A 14,661-nucleotide genomic window follows, 5' to 3' on the forward strand; every position below is an offset into this window, starting at 1 on the left:
ACCACTAGGCTGGCCATTTTTGTACAAATGTTTGTAGACAGACCTTTTTGTGCCTGCTTTTTTGGTGTTTATATTTTTGGATGTTTCATTGTGGAAAATGACCCATTTTGGACATTTTCAGCACAAGAACGTCCTTCTCACGTATTTTCGAATAGGAAATCTCAAAGATTTTCCTGTTCAAAAATGGTTGCGAGATGGATCTTTTTTTGGACATTATGAGCAGGATGTCTCAAATTCTGATGAGGATGTTCTTTCAAAAATGCCCCTCTCAATGTGTGCAAATCTATCTCATGCATATTTATTGTAGGAGATCTGAAAACCAACTGGCTGGATAAGCCCTGACGACTGAGTTGGGAACCACTGCTTTAAATAAGCTACTAGTGAAGGAACTTCAAGTGCTTCCTGGTCCTATTAGTACTGAGGAAATAGGAATTAGATGCTGCACAGTCATTATACTCTTTAAAAGGTGATATTGTATACTTTTCTTTACAAGTGTGTTGCTTGGTTATTGTTCTTTTTGCAATTGTATTTTTTCAAAAAGGTGGCTCAATAAGTTTATCTGATCCAAACTCTGTGCTCTCTGCACAAATTTAATTGTTGCACTCCTTACAGAACTAGAATATTTTTTTTTAATTACTTTCCATCTGATAGTCAAAAAAGGCTCCTTAATTTAGGCTTTTAATGTGCCCTATTTTCAGCCACTCTTAAGAGCCTAGAACTCAACTGAGAATTGGTGTTAATTTAAGAGCTTAGAAATTACGCTTATAAATTTAGGCTTGCCATTCATTTGCCTAGATTTAGAAGCCTAGTGCTGAAAATCAGTGCTAAGCTCTTTACTTTTTTCTCCCTTCCCTAAATCCACCTCTGTTGCCACCTGCCTTTTATGTTCCTAAATTTAGGAGTTTAGTGATATTTTGAGTATAAAAGCAAGCACCCAGGAGGAAATTCTATAAGGTACTAGCAAACACACATATCATATGTGCATAATTGCTGGAAATCCGCTTAAGCACTGTTCTATAAATACGCACACATCTTACAAAGGGCATATTTGACAGGTTGGAGTACATATGGGTGGAACTCACACTTATGCGGTTAACTTATAGAATACTGCAAGTTATGTGTGTGTCCTTGGCATTTAGGCACAAGCATTTACATCAGCTTTATTGGGGGGAGGGGGGGTAGGTGCTTGCATCTAACCACATACATACGTATATACCAGGTTATGTTAATGTTCTATAAAGGAAAGTAGGCTCCTAGTCAGTGCTTTTTTTGTGCCGGTACACACCGGCACAGCGTACCAGCACCTTTTTTTCCCAGGGCCGGCTCACTTGCCCGCCCTCATCTTCCCGACAGCGCTGCTTTCTATTCCTGCTGTCCCATGTTTAAATCTTTTATTTTTTTTTACCATAAGTCGCAGCACCGGCGGTGGCAGCGCTAGTGAAAGCAGCAGATTTGCCTTCTCCAGTCTTCCCTTCCCTCTGTGTTCTGCCTTCCTCTGACATAGTTTCCTGTTTCTGCGAGCCCGAACAGGAGAATAGGGTAGCAAATATTGGACTAAAATGGAAGGCTGACCAGTTTGTACAGATTTATGGATCAGAGTCAGTATTTTGAATTGCACATGAACACCTATAGGAAGTCAATGGTCGTATTTACATTTAACTGATCAATTTAACTACTATATTTTGGATAACCTGGAGGTGCCATAATTCCCTTTGGCTCAGAGATAACTAAATCATGAACAAGAACACACAATGCTGCAGGTTCCAGGAAAGGATATAGGTATCGTATCTGCTGGAGGCGAAAAAAGCACTTTGAGACTATAGATGATGCATGAGAGGAAAATGTAAGAGCAGAGCCAATAGTGACACCTGGGACTTTAAGGGAACCCTACATGGGAGTAGGTGTATTGAGCAGCAGTATCTGATCTGGAAGAGGCAAGGTACGAACTCGAAAGAATATCACTGCTTGAGTCTTTGATAAATTGGACTTCATCCTGTAAAGTGGTATCCATCATAGAATTGTCTCTAATGTCTGTATCAAAGGAGGGCCCTTTCAAATTTAGGAGAATAAATCCTTTTGCATTGTTTCAAAACAGAGCCTCCTTCTGATTTCATGGGGTGTAATACAGTATTTACAGGCAACATATCAAGGTGTGATGAGAAGCTCTTTTCAATCAACTGATGGCTACCAATAGAGTTGGGACTATTTTGTTTCTAATTGTTCATCTTGGTCCCTGATGATTTCCCATCTTGTGGTTGGAAGCAATAACTTTCATGAGAAAACATTGCCTGTACTAGCCATTGCCTCAAGCTGACACATCTCTCTCTTTACCTCCAGTTGCTTTCCCTCACACCACCAAATGCTGCTTTTATGATCTCCCCATCCTCTTGCAGACACTGCTATATTCATTCTTCTGCTCCTTTGGGGCCCCCAGCTGCCAGTTCTTCCCACTGCAACTACAGCTGCTATACCGCTTATGTCGGCCCTTACAGAAAACTACTTAGGCACCCTGCTAGCACTTTTACAGGTTAGTGTACAGTAATGTGCGTAAGTGCTAGTGGTCTGTAATTTTGCACATGTAAGGGGAATGGAAATGCAGGTTCCCCATTATAGAATTACCCTTCACATGCATATAAGGTACCGCTTCCAAATGACCTCCAAGTAAAAGTATGGGCAATGACAAGAAAGTGCATCTTGTCTTGGGTAGCACGGGTGGAGCTACAATTTACATAAGTACATAAGTAATGCCATACTGGGAAAAGACCAAAGGTCCATCGAGCCCAGCATCCTGTCCCCGACAGCGGCCAATCCAGGTCAAGGGCACCTGGCAAGCTACCCAAACATACAAACATTTTATACATGTTATTCCCAAAATTGTGGATTTTTCCCACGTCCATTTAGTAGCGGTCTATGGACTTGTCCTTTAGGAAACCGTCCAGCCCCTTTTTAAACTCTGCCAAGCTTACCGCCTTTACTAGGTTCTCCGGCAACGAATTCCAGAGTTTAATTACACGTTGGGTGAAGAAACATTTTCTCCTATTTGTTTTAAATTTACTACACTGTAGTTTCATCGCATGCCCCCTAGTCCTAGTATTTTTGGAAAGTGTGAACAGACGCTTCACATCCACCTGTTCCACTCCACTCATTATTTTATAGACCTCTATCATGTCTCCCCTCAGCCGTCTCTTCTTCAAGCTGAAAAGCCCTAGCCTCCTTAGTCTTTCTTCATAGGGAAGTCGTCCCATCCCTGCTATCATTTTCGTCGCCCTTCGCTGCACCTTTTCCAATTCTACTATATCTTTCTTGAGATGCGGCAACCAGAATTGAACACAATACTCAAGGTGCGGTCGCACCATGGAGTGATACAACGGCATTATAACATCCTCACACCTAATAATACCCAACATTCTATTCGCTTTCCTAGCCACAGCAGCAGCACACAATGTCGGCAGATATAGACCAGCACGATCCATCCAGTTTGCCCAACAGAGAGGGCAGAGTTGAATCTGGCACTCTGCAAGGTTCCACTTCTTCATGGATTTAACACTGGTATACTTAATCTCTGCCTCTTCCTGCCAATTTGGGCACAGACTGTAGAAGTCTCTTTAGCACCGGTCCTACTTTCCAACTACTGGAGATATAAAATATGCTCATTTATATGTACTTTATTACCTGCGAACACTTATATCTGCAGACAAGCAGATGTAAATGGCTGTGGCTTCATTTTAACTGCAATTCCTGCAGCTCTTTAGAGGTAATTTTATAAAAACACATAGGTAATCATCGCCCAGATGCTCAAAACGTAACAAGCCAGCAACGTGGTTTTTGCACTGGTTCTAGCCAGTTTAGCAAGCACAGATTACAGCCAGACATTTACAAAAGGCTTCTGCAAGCTTTATTTCTGTCACGATAGCAGCTAACAAAAATCATATGCAAAAGTTTTATAGTAAGCTAATTATTATACAAATGTGCATGCAAAGCAATGCACAGCCCTTTTCCAAATGGTGCACACAAGCAGCCCCTATCTTTACTGTGGAAAATTTACAGGAGGTGTGGAGCTGTTGATCCTGAAAGTTCTCCGTAGCAAGTACTCCACAGCCGCCTCCTCTGCCACTCCTGCAAGAGGAGAAGGACCAGCAGGGTGAAACAAGACACACAGGATAAGTCCTGCTGGCACCCTTCACCAGTCAAGAAAAAACCCCCCACCCCTTCAAACAACAAACCAGTCTTCAGGTTCTATGGTGGGCTGGGCAGGGGAAGAGTGCAAGAACTTTAACACTAAAAGCTGCTCCAGTATTCGTAATCTGCAACCCTCCCCCCCCCCCAAACGTCTGCAGGTAGGAGAGTGGAAGGCACCCAATAGTGCAGGCTCCTGGTATCAGCAACGTGACAATGGCAGCTTATGGTCCCAACAGCACTATAACGAACAAAGCAGAGCACATACACGAAGCACTTCATCCTGCTGGAAGTCTTCTGTCCTACCAGGCCACTTCCCCACTGCTAGCGACAATTCCTTTACTTTCAGCCTCCACTCACATGCCGAATGGGTGCATGCTCCAGTGTCTGCAGCTCATTTGTCCATCCAGGGGCTCATTCACGTTAATAGCCAATTAGAATAGGACGGGTGGTTCCAAGTCGCCTGCTGAGGGAGGTGGAAGAAAGCAATTTGCCATACACAACCCTATCCTCACATAAAGAACTATTAAAGGAAAAAAAAAAGCTATGCCAACTTTCATACACGCAGCTTGTCTGCATATATGAAAGCCATCTGTAGCATGAGCAGAGCAGCCAAGCTTAGTGATTGGCTGTTCTGTGCATGCTCAGCTTGCCGACTGGTTTCACTCCTTCTCACATGCAAATGAGTTGATCACAAAAGCAGTGACCATCTCATTTCCATGCAATTCGCTTTGTGAATCCCTTTGTATTTCCAAATTGGTACTTTTTATCGAGGTGGAAATACAGAGTGATTCTTTACTGGGACCTTTGTGCATCTGGCTGATGCATGTGTCATAAAACTGCCTCTCAACCTAGATGACCAGCTATAAAAATATTCTTCATGAGTTCTAGTGTCCGTCCCGGGTGCAGGCAGCAAGGGGGTGCGCCGAGGAGGCGCGTGGCTGTCGACTCTGCCGTTTCCCTGCCTCTTCTGATGTTTACTTCCTGTCCCAGGGAAGGGAACTGGCAGAGCCGACAGCCATGGACCTTCTTGGTGCACCCCCTTGCTCGGAGGGGTGTGTGCTCTACCTAGGGAGGCAGGTTCTCCACCCCAGGTGGCAACTAAGGTACAGTGGGGGAAATAAGTATTTGATCCCTTGCTGATTTTGTAAGTTTGCCCACTGACAAAGACATGAGCAGCCCATAATTGAAGGGTAGGTTATTGGTAACAGTGAGAGATAGCACATCACAAATTAAATCCGGAAAATCACATTGTGGAAAGTATATGAATTTATTTGCATTCTGCAGAGGGAAATAAGTATTTGATCCCTCTGGCAAACAAGACCTAATACTTGGTGGCAAAACCCTTGTTGGCAAGCACAGCGGTCAGACGTCTTCTGTAGTTGATGATGAGGTTTGCACACATGTCAGGAGGAATTTTGGTCCACTCCTCTTGCAGATCATCTCTAAATCATTAAGAGTTCTGGGCTGTCGCTTGGCAACTCGCAGCTTCAGCTCCCTCCATAAGTTTTCAATGGGATTAAGGTCTGGTGACTGGCTAGGCCACTCCATGACCCTAATGTGCTTCTTCCTGAGCCACTCCTTTGTTGCCTTGGCTGTATGTTTTGGGTCATTGTCGTGCTGGAAGACCCAGCCACGACCCATTTTTAAGGCCCTGGCGGAGGGAAGGAGGTTGTCACTCAGAATTGTACGGTACATGGCCCCATCCATTCTCCCATTGATGCGGTGAAGTAGTCCTGTGCCCTTAGCAGAGAAACACCCCCAAAACATAACATTTCCACCTCCATGCTTGACAGTGGGGACGGTGTTCTTTGGGTCATAGGCAGCATTTCTCTTCCTCCAAACACGGCGAGTTGAGTTCATGCCAAAGAGCTCAATTTTTGTCTCATCTGACCACAGCACCTTCTCCCAATCACTCTCGGCATCATCCAGGTGTTCACTGGCAAACTTCAGACGGGCCGTCACATGTGCCTTCCGGAGCAGGGGGACCTTGCGGGCACTGCAGGATTGCAATCCGTTATGTCGTAATGTGTTACCAATGGTTTTCGTGGTGACAGTGGTCCCAGCTGCCTTGAGATCATTGACAAGTTCCCCCCTTGTAGTTGTAGGCTGATTTCTAACCTTCCTCATGATCAAGGATACCCCACGAGGTGAGATTTTGCGTGGAGCCCCAGATCTTTGTCGATTGACAGTCATTTTGTACTTCTTCCATTTTCTTACTATGGCACCAACAGTTGTCTCCTTCTCGCCCAGCGTCTTACTGATGGTTTTGTAGCCCATTCCAGCCTTGTGCAGGTGTATGATCTTGTCCCTGACATCCTTAGACAGCTCCTTGCTCTTGGCCATTTTGTAGAGGTTAGAGTCTGACTGATTCACTGAGTCTGTGGACAGGTGTCTTTCATACAGGTGACCATTGCCGACAGCTGTCTGTCATGCAGGTAACGAGTTGATTTGGAGCATCTACCTGGTCTGTAGGGGCCAGATCTCTTACTGGTTGGTGGGGGATCAAATACTTATTTCCCTATGCAGAATGCAAATAAATTCATATACTTTCCACAATGTGATTTTCCGGATTTAATTTGTGATGTGCTATCTCTCACTGTTACCAATAACCTACCCTTCAATTATGGGCTGCTCATGTCTTTGTCAGTGGGCAAACTTACAAAATCAGCAAGGGATCAAATACTTATTTCCCCCACTGTAGGTACTCCCAGTGGCGTAGCCAAGGGTGGGCTGGGGTGGGCCCAGGCCCACCCACTGTAGATTCAGGCCTACTAAGTAGCAGCACACCTATAATGTGGCTGGCAGGGACCCCAAGCCCCACCAGCCAAAAACTCCCAACAACTGTTTACTGCCGGTGAAAATCTGCTATTTAAAAGGTATACGGGGGAGAGGGGATGTTTGAAAGGCATATAGATTCAGGCCTACTAAGTAGCAGCACACCTATAATGTGGCTGGCAGGGACCCCAAGCCCCACCAGCCAAAAACTCCCAACAACTGTTTACTGCCGGTGAAAATCTGCTATTTAAAAGGTATACGGGGGAGAGGGGATGTTTGAAAGGCCATATGGCATACAGGCGAGAGAGGGAGAAACCAAATCACTTGTAGGACAAGGTGGAGTTCTGCCCACCCACCTTGGGTCCAGGCCCACCCAAACTTGGGTGTCTGGCTACGCCCCTGGGTACTCCATTGTTCATGAGGACAATTTCCAAAACCTATTTACTTGGAAAAATATTGGATTTGCCCTAATTATCCATCCTTGACTTGGACATGTGTACTTTTATCCAGGCTAAGGGGAGGTGTTCTCCAGGGGTGACTTTTGAGTGAGATTAGGAAATTGTTCAAATATGTTGCATTTTCAGATTATGCATGCTACTTTCAAGCCTAATTTAGCTCACACAAAAAAGAAGTGTGAAGTTCAGTTATAAACTCTGTATTTTGTGCTCATTTTTCTACACTGTTCTATACAATACATATGGCCAAATGTCAATGAGGATATCCTGTTTCCTGATGGGTTCACCTTAACTGTTGCCTGGTGTTATAAAGATGGAATATATTGAAATTAAATGGAAGTAGAATTAAACTCTCCTTTCAGTGCGGCACATGGAATCACATCTTCACTTCATCTGTTTTATAGAAGTTTACATTTTAGATATACAAATGAATTATTCTGTTTCGAGCACATTTCAGGGACAATTGGTTTTGCAAGTCAAAATAAAAATAAATATTTTGTTTCATGCAGATCTTTTATTTAAACATAACTAAACGAGCTATAAGCCCCTAATGTAGTCCATTGGTTTTCTTATATTTTGATCTTGTGATAACATACTGTGCCAAAACTGAACCCTTATCTCTATCTGGTTGATAATAAAAGGAGCTCATTGTGAACACTATCCATCCTAAAAGGTTGTTTTGTGATTATACATGAGGAATTGTGATATCGATTAAATATATGTTTTTGTTCTTAGTCATGCATCCAAAGGTTATATAATCCTTTCAAGAAAGCCAGTTGTTTAACTTATTAGTGGAACATAACCGAGGGAGGCATGGTATGGTCGCAATATGGTAATACTAGAGCCCAGCTAAGGGACAGGTTATTTTGAGTTAGTCTTCACTGAACTAAACTTGCTTTCCTTCTGCCATCACCATCCAGCTGGATTGGCAGTGTCTTAAAAGGTGGAGGATAAAGGATATATTTTTTTACATTTATAGCCCATATTATCCCAAGCAAACTTGGGTTCAATTTGACTTACTTTTGAAAATATAGTGAGACAGAATAATAGAATTCAGTTATATCATGGGATGGCATAAATGTGGCTAAAATGATGGTGAAAGAGATGTAGTAGGAGATGGGGTATAGAGTAACAGAAGAATGGTCTGCAGGCAAGAGAAGGAAGGAGAGACAGGGCTGGAGCTGGGGCTGGTGAGGGGTTGAGAGTCAATGAAGGGTAGGTGAAGGCTGAGAGGGTGAGTACAGAGGATTGAAATGGGGGACTAGAGAGCGGGTGAAAGATGGGGAGGGATAGGAGACTGGGAAAGGAGAAAATGGAGGCGCTAATGGGAATGCTGGAGAAAGGAATGGGAAAAGCCAGTAGATAAATGAGACATGAAAAGGAGGAGACTAATGACTAGAGATGAGAGAAAGGGAGAATGAGGGTAAAATTTAAACAGACAAATATAAAATACAGAGAAGAGACAGGAAGGGAGAGAAAATTGGCAGATGGACTGGAGATCTTCTAATGAAAGTTAAGAAAAGGCAGTTCAAAGCAGAAAGTATATGTTTTTGTTCCTAGTCATGCATCCAAAGGTTATATAATCCTCAATCCATTGCCTGCCGCATTGAGCCTGCCATGAGTGGGAAAGCGCAGGGTACAAATGTAACAAAAAAAAAATTAAAATAAAATAAAAATTGGAAACCAGGACAACATAATTGGAAAAAAAAACAAAACAACCAGACGACGGTAGGAAGAATTTTAATTTTATTCTTAATTCAGTGAGCGGAAAATGTCAAATTTATTGTAAATTCACACTGCTTTCTTTATATTTTGCAGAGTGCCGTTTCTATTTCTATTTTTCTAGTGTTGCATTGCTTGCACAATGTGGCTTCTTAGGCTTAATGTTTGTCTATCTATTCATATTTTAACTTTGTGCTCACTTATTCTGTACCTAGCAAGGGTCTATTTGCGTTCAGTGGCCAAGGCCAAGGCCAGGTACTCTGTTTGCATGGAGTTTCTGTTTAAGCATTTGTAATTTTTCAGTTTGTTCAGTTTCCCAATATACATATTGATGTTCTAGGTATGACTGCAATATTTACTGTGTTGCATTTTCCTAAGTAGGGTCCTTGTTGTGTTACTTCTGTAAGTTACTGATGTTTTGGTAAAGTAGATTAGCCCTATAGGTCCTGAATGGTTTTTGTAGGCTTTGTGTTACAGATATTTCACAACATGCTTGGGACTGGAGAGGGTCTATGTTTTTACCGAGATTACTTAGCCAAAAATAAATAAATAAATAAAACCCAGTGAATTGGACGATGGATGGCAGACGATTCTTTATTGAAACAAGCAAATGACTCAACACGGACTATGTTTCTGCCAAAGGCCTGCATCAGGAGTCAATTGATATCTGATCAAATGCAGGTGCAAAGTATTACTCACACACTAACAATACATTCTGTCTGCAGCGCCGTGCAGTGTTCTAAATGTAAACTTGCTCAATAGAAAAGTATCTAGCATGAACATTGCCAAATGATTTCTCCATCAAACTTTGCAGTTTTTTTGTTTGAGTTTCAGTGTTGTGCGGAGTGTGACTCCTTGTCTTGCTGTTGCTTTACTAAGATTACACCAAAACCAACTTTTTTGTATGGTGTATTCCTGGGGAAATGCCCTTTTTCTGCTTTGCATCCATTCTTAGAAGAGGAGCTATGGGGGTTTCTGTGGATGCAAAAAATATATTTAAATTAACAGCTTGATAGTCCAGTGTGCAGATGTCCATTTATCTCCTTCCTCCCACATATGTCTTGAGTTGGCGCTTGCTGCCACTCATGACAAATTGCCTTTTGGACGTATGTGCCACTGCTGCAGTGCTGCCCCTGAAATTGTGCCACTTCTGGAGGGCAATTCTATAAAGTGGAGCCTACAGAGCACCTACTTAGAGCCTATTTTATGAAGAAATGTAGGTGACCACCTTCATTTAGAGGGTCCTAGGCAGTGGCATAGCCACAGAGGGCCTTGGGGGCCTGGGCCTCCCAAGTTGGATTTGGGCCCTCAAAGCCTGTTGGTTTGGCTGACAGGGGTCCCCAAGCCCCGCCAGAGATGTCTGCCCTGCTTCCCTCCCCCCTGTGCACATGCTGGCTTTTAATGACATTGGGCATGTGCAAGCTTCACGCATACACAGTTTCATTAAAACCCAGCATGTGCACTGGAGCAGGAAATCAGGGCAGTGTGACATCAAAAATCACCACGGGAACTCTTCTGCTGGCGGGGCGTGGGGTTGTGGTGGGGGCGGAAAGTAACAGAGAGGTGGGGCAAAGTGCCCCCCCTATTTTGGGTTCAGGCCCTCCTACAATTGAGGTCTGGCTATGCCTCTGGTCCTAGCATATATGGGTACACGTATCAGTTTAGATATGAGCACTTACACCAGCCACAGAGCTGATGTAAATGCTCACGCTTAGAGATTCAGGCAATACACACATAGCTTATAAAATTGACAGAGGCAGGTGGCACCTTATAGACAAACAATTTATTGAGGCATGTGCTTTTAAGGACCAGAGTTCACTTAGTGAAATGTTCAGAGACTGGTCTTTTAAAGCTCATGCCTCAATAAATTGGTTAGTCTATAAAGGTGCCACCCTGCCTCTGGCAATTTTATTACACCAGATTAACATGGCTACCTCTTTTAAAGTGCATATCTTAGCTGAATATTAGCGGCTAGCCCAGTCACTGGCTTTGTCGCGCAACATAGCTAGATAGCGCCAATATTAATTGGCTGACTGGCTAAGTTATAGCGGCCAAAGATAGGCCTGCTATTTATGCGGGTCTATCTTTGGCCACTATAACTTAGCCAATCAGCCAATGAATATTAGCTTAACCAGCTATGTGCATAGCAGCCAAAAACCCCCTGGAAATTCAATGCTGGATGCCGGATATGGCCCGGCATTGAATTTTCAGATTCACCACCAACCGCGGGAGGCAGCCCGGCTAACTCCCACAGTCTGAATATCAGTTCCTGTGTGTGTAAATGTGTGCCCCACCCATGCTTCTCCAGACTCTGCCCACCTGCAAAATACATGCCATTGAAGATGTGTGAATATTTACAGAATAGAGTGTAGCTGGAATATTGCAATTTACCCAGGTTTGTGATCACATGTGTGTAAATGTCTAAAGTGTCAGCAATTACACTTTAGGTGGCTTCTTAAAGAAGAAATTAAGATTGCCCCTTAGAATGCTATCTCTTCCAAGCTAGTGGGGACCCCTTCAGAGCTCCAGTAATCAAGCCCTACAAAAGCAAGCACTTTCCAGACTTATATAGAAAATCTATCTCAATAATAGAAATAGAAACTGAAATGAAAGATATCAAAGATACACGTTTCCCAAAGCTGACATTAATAAAATCAGAAAAAATAATACTGTTTTCTACCTTTGTGTCTGAGTATTGCTTTGGTCCCAGTGTCTCTTTTCTGCTTTTCTTTATCTCTTTCCAGGTTCTTCTGCCGTTTTGACATCTCCTATTCTCCAGCCTGTCCAGTATCTCTCCTCTACGTGCCTGTCCTCCCCCTATAGTCAGCATCTGCTCTCTGTGTCTCTATCCTCCCTCCACATTCAGCATCCCCCCACTGTGTTCCTACCCCTTCCCTTGTGTCCAGCATTGCATATCTGTGTCCCTCTCCCTCCCCATGTCCAGCTTCTCAAATCTCTGTTCCCTTCCTCCTGCTCTCCCCACCCAACCCCTGAGTCTAGCATCTCTCTCTCCCTCCTTCTGCTGGTCCAGCATTTCTCCCACTTTCTCTCCTGGTCCTGTCTCTATCTTTCCTCTGCTCCTTACCCTCATCTAGCATTTGTTCCCCTTCTTCCCCCTTCCCTTTGCTGTTGGTCTCTTTTTCTCTCTCTGATTCCCCTCCCACTCCTCTTATCTCCAGATCTCTCTCGCTCTTTTTCTTCCCCCTTTGCTTCTCCTCCAGGTTCAGAATCTCCCCCCCCCCCCCCCAACGTGGGCCTGTCATCCCTCCATCACCCCCTCGTGCATGTCTGGCACATTAACCATCCTCCTAGGAGTCCTCAAAATGCATGATGAGTCACCAGCAGATGCAGCACTGTAAACAGGTTGTCTATGGTAGTCCCACCAGGGTCTTTCCTCTGCTGCCTGCCCACAAGAAGTTGCAACAGAAAGACAGGATGCAGCAGAGAAAAGGTCCCAGTGAGGCCAGCTGGAGGCAGCCTGTTTACACCACTGCCTCTGCTGATGGAGGAGTGGCCTATTGGTTAGAGCAACGGTCTTGACATTCAGAGGTGCCCAGTTCAAATCTCACTGCTACTCCTTATGATCTTGGGCAAGTCATTTAACCCTCCACTGCGTCAGGTACAAGCTTAGATTGTGAGCCCTTCAGGGACAGAGAAATACCCAGTGTACCTGAATGTATCTCACCTTGAGCTACTACTGAAAAAGGTGTGAGCAAAATCTAAATAAATAAACAAAATAAATTTTGAGGACTGGGGGGGGGGGGGGGGGGGAGCAGGAGCTAGAGAGATGCTGGACCCTTGTTGGGCCAGAGGAAGGGAAGAATGCTGGACTTGTGGAGAGGGAGCAACTGCAGTTGGCCTCTACCATTAAGCAACTCTGGGCACTTTGCCAGGCTCACTTGGGGGCAGGGCCGTGCCTAGGGTCTCTGGCGCCCCCCTGCAGACTATCAGTTGGGGTCCCCCCCCCCGTGAAAATGACCGCTCACCACTTGCCACACTGACAGGAATTGTCAGCAATATTCTTAGAAACAAATTGCTATACATTGCAAAATAAGATTGCAGATGTAAATTCTCAAAGTGGACATATTCCAAACACTAAAATGAAAATAAAATGATTTTTTCTACCTTTGTTGTCTGGTGACTTTCTTTTTCTGATCATGCTGGCCCAGTATCTGATTCTGCTGATATCTGTCCTCTTAACTCCGTTTCCAGGGCTTCCTTTCCATTTATTTCTTTCCTTTCCTCCTTTCTTCTTCATTTCTGGTCCTCAGCTTCTGCCTATTTTCTTCATCCATGTGCAGTTTTTCTCCTCTCTTCCTTTTCCCTCATTTCATCTCCTTCATCTCTCTTCCCTCCCCTCTATGTCCAGCAATTTCTCCTCTCTCACTGAGCCCTTCCCTCCCATCCATGCTCCTCTGTCCCCTGCCCCCTCCATTCATTCCTATCCAGCAATTCCCCTCTCTCCCTGAGCCCTGCCCTCTCATCCATGCTCCTCTGTCCCCTGCCCACCTCCATCCATCCATATTAAGCAATTTCTCCTCTCTCCCTGGGCCCTGCAATCCCATCCATGTCCATCCATGCTCCTCTGTCCCCTGCCCCCTCCATTCATTCCTATCCAGCAATTCCCTTCTCTCCCTAAGCCCTGCCCTCCCATCCATGCTCCTCTGTCCCCTCCATTCATCCCTATCCAGCAATTCCCCTCACTCCCTGAGCCCTGCCCTCCCATCCATGCTCCTCTGTCCCCTGCCCCCTCCATTCATCCCTATCCAGCAATTCCTCTCTCTCCCTTCCATGAACCCTGCCCTCATATCCGTGCTCCTCTCTCCCCTGCCCTCCCACTCCCATGTCCCAACTGCCCGTCCTCTTCTCCCCCCCAACATCCCTTTCCTTTTTTTTTCTTTTAAATTTACCTCCGTTCGGCAGCACAGGCGCAGCATCAGTGAAGGAGGCGGCGCTCCCGACGTGCCCGCTCCCATGTCCCAACTGCCCGCCCTCTTCTCCCCCCTCCCCAACATCCCTTTCCTTTTTTTTTCTTTTATTTACCTCTGTCCAGCAGCACAGGCGCAGCGTCAGTGAAGGAGGCGGCGCTCCCAATGTGTCTAGCCTTCCCTTCGCTCAGTGTCCCGCCTTCTTCTGACGTCATTTCCTTGACATCAGAAGAAGGCGGGACACTGAGCGAAGGGAAGGCTAGACACGTCGGGAGCGCCGCCTCCTTCATTGACACTGCGCTGCCGGACGGAGGTAAATTTAAAAAGGAGGAAAAAAAGGAAAGGGATCTTCCGAGGGAGAGAAGAGGGCGGGCAGTTGGGCAATGGGAGCGGGAGGGCAAGGTAAGCATGGTGCGGCGGCGCCCCCCAGAGGATGGCACCCCCCTGCCGTGCTTACCCCGCTTACCGTGTTGGCACGGCCCTGCTTGGGGGTAGTTATACCCCTGTTCCTATGTCACCGCCTGATTGTTACACTGGTCCTTGTCACATATGTTTTATAAAGCAAGGAACCAGACTGATCATTTTTCAAGGTTCCATTAATG

At 45.0% G+C, this 14,661-nt stretch overlaps 1 protein-coding gene across 3 annotated transcripts in view; it reads right to left on the reverse strand.

The window, feature by feature from the left end:
• The window catches only part of LOC115470450 (anoctamin-10-like), a 93,138-nt gene that overhangs the window by 45,945 nt on the left and 32,532 nt on the right, over nucleotides 1–14,661 (reverse strand). The window lies entirely within an intron of this gene.

The sequence above is a fragment of the Microcaecilia unicolor genome, chromosome 5 (assembly GCF_901765095.1).
Source record: "Microcaecilia unicolor chromosome 5, aMicUni1.1, whole genome shotgun sequence".
In the NCBI taxonomy this organism is placed as follows: Eukaryota; Metazoa; Chordata; class Amphibia; order Gymnophiona; family Siphonopidae; genus Microcaecilia; species Microcaecilia unicolor.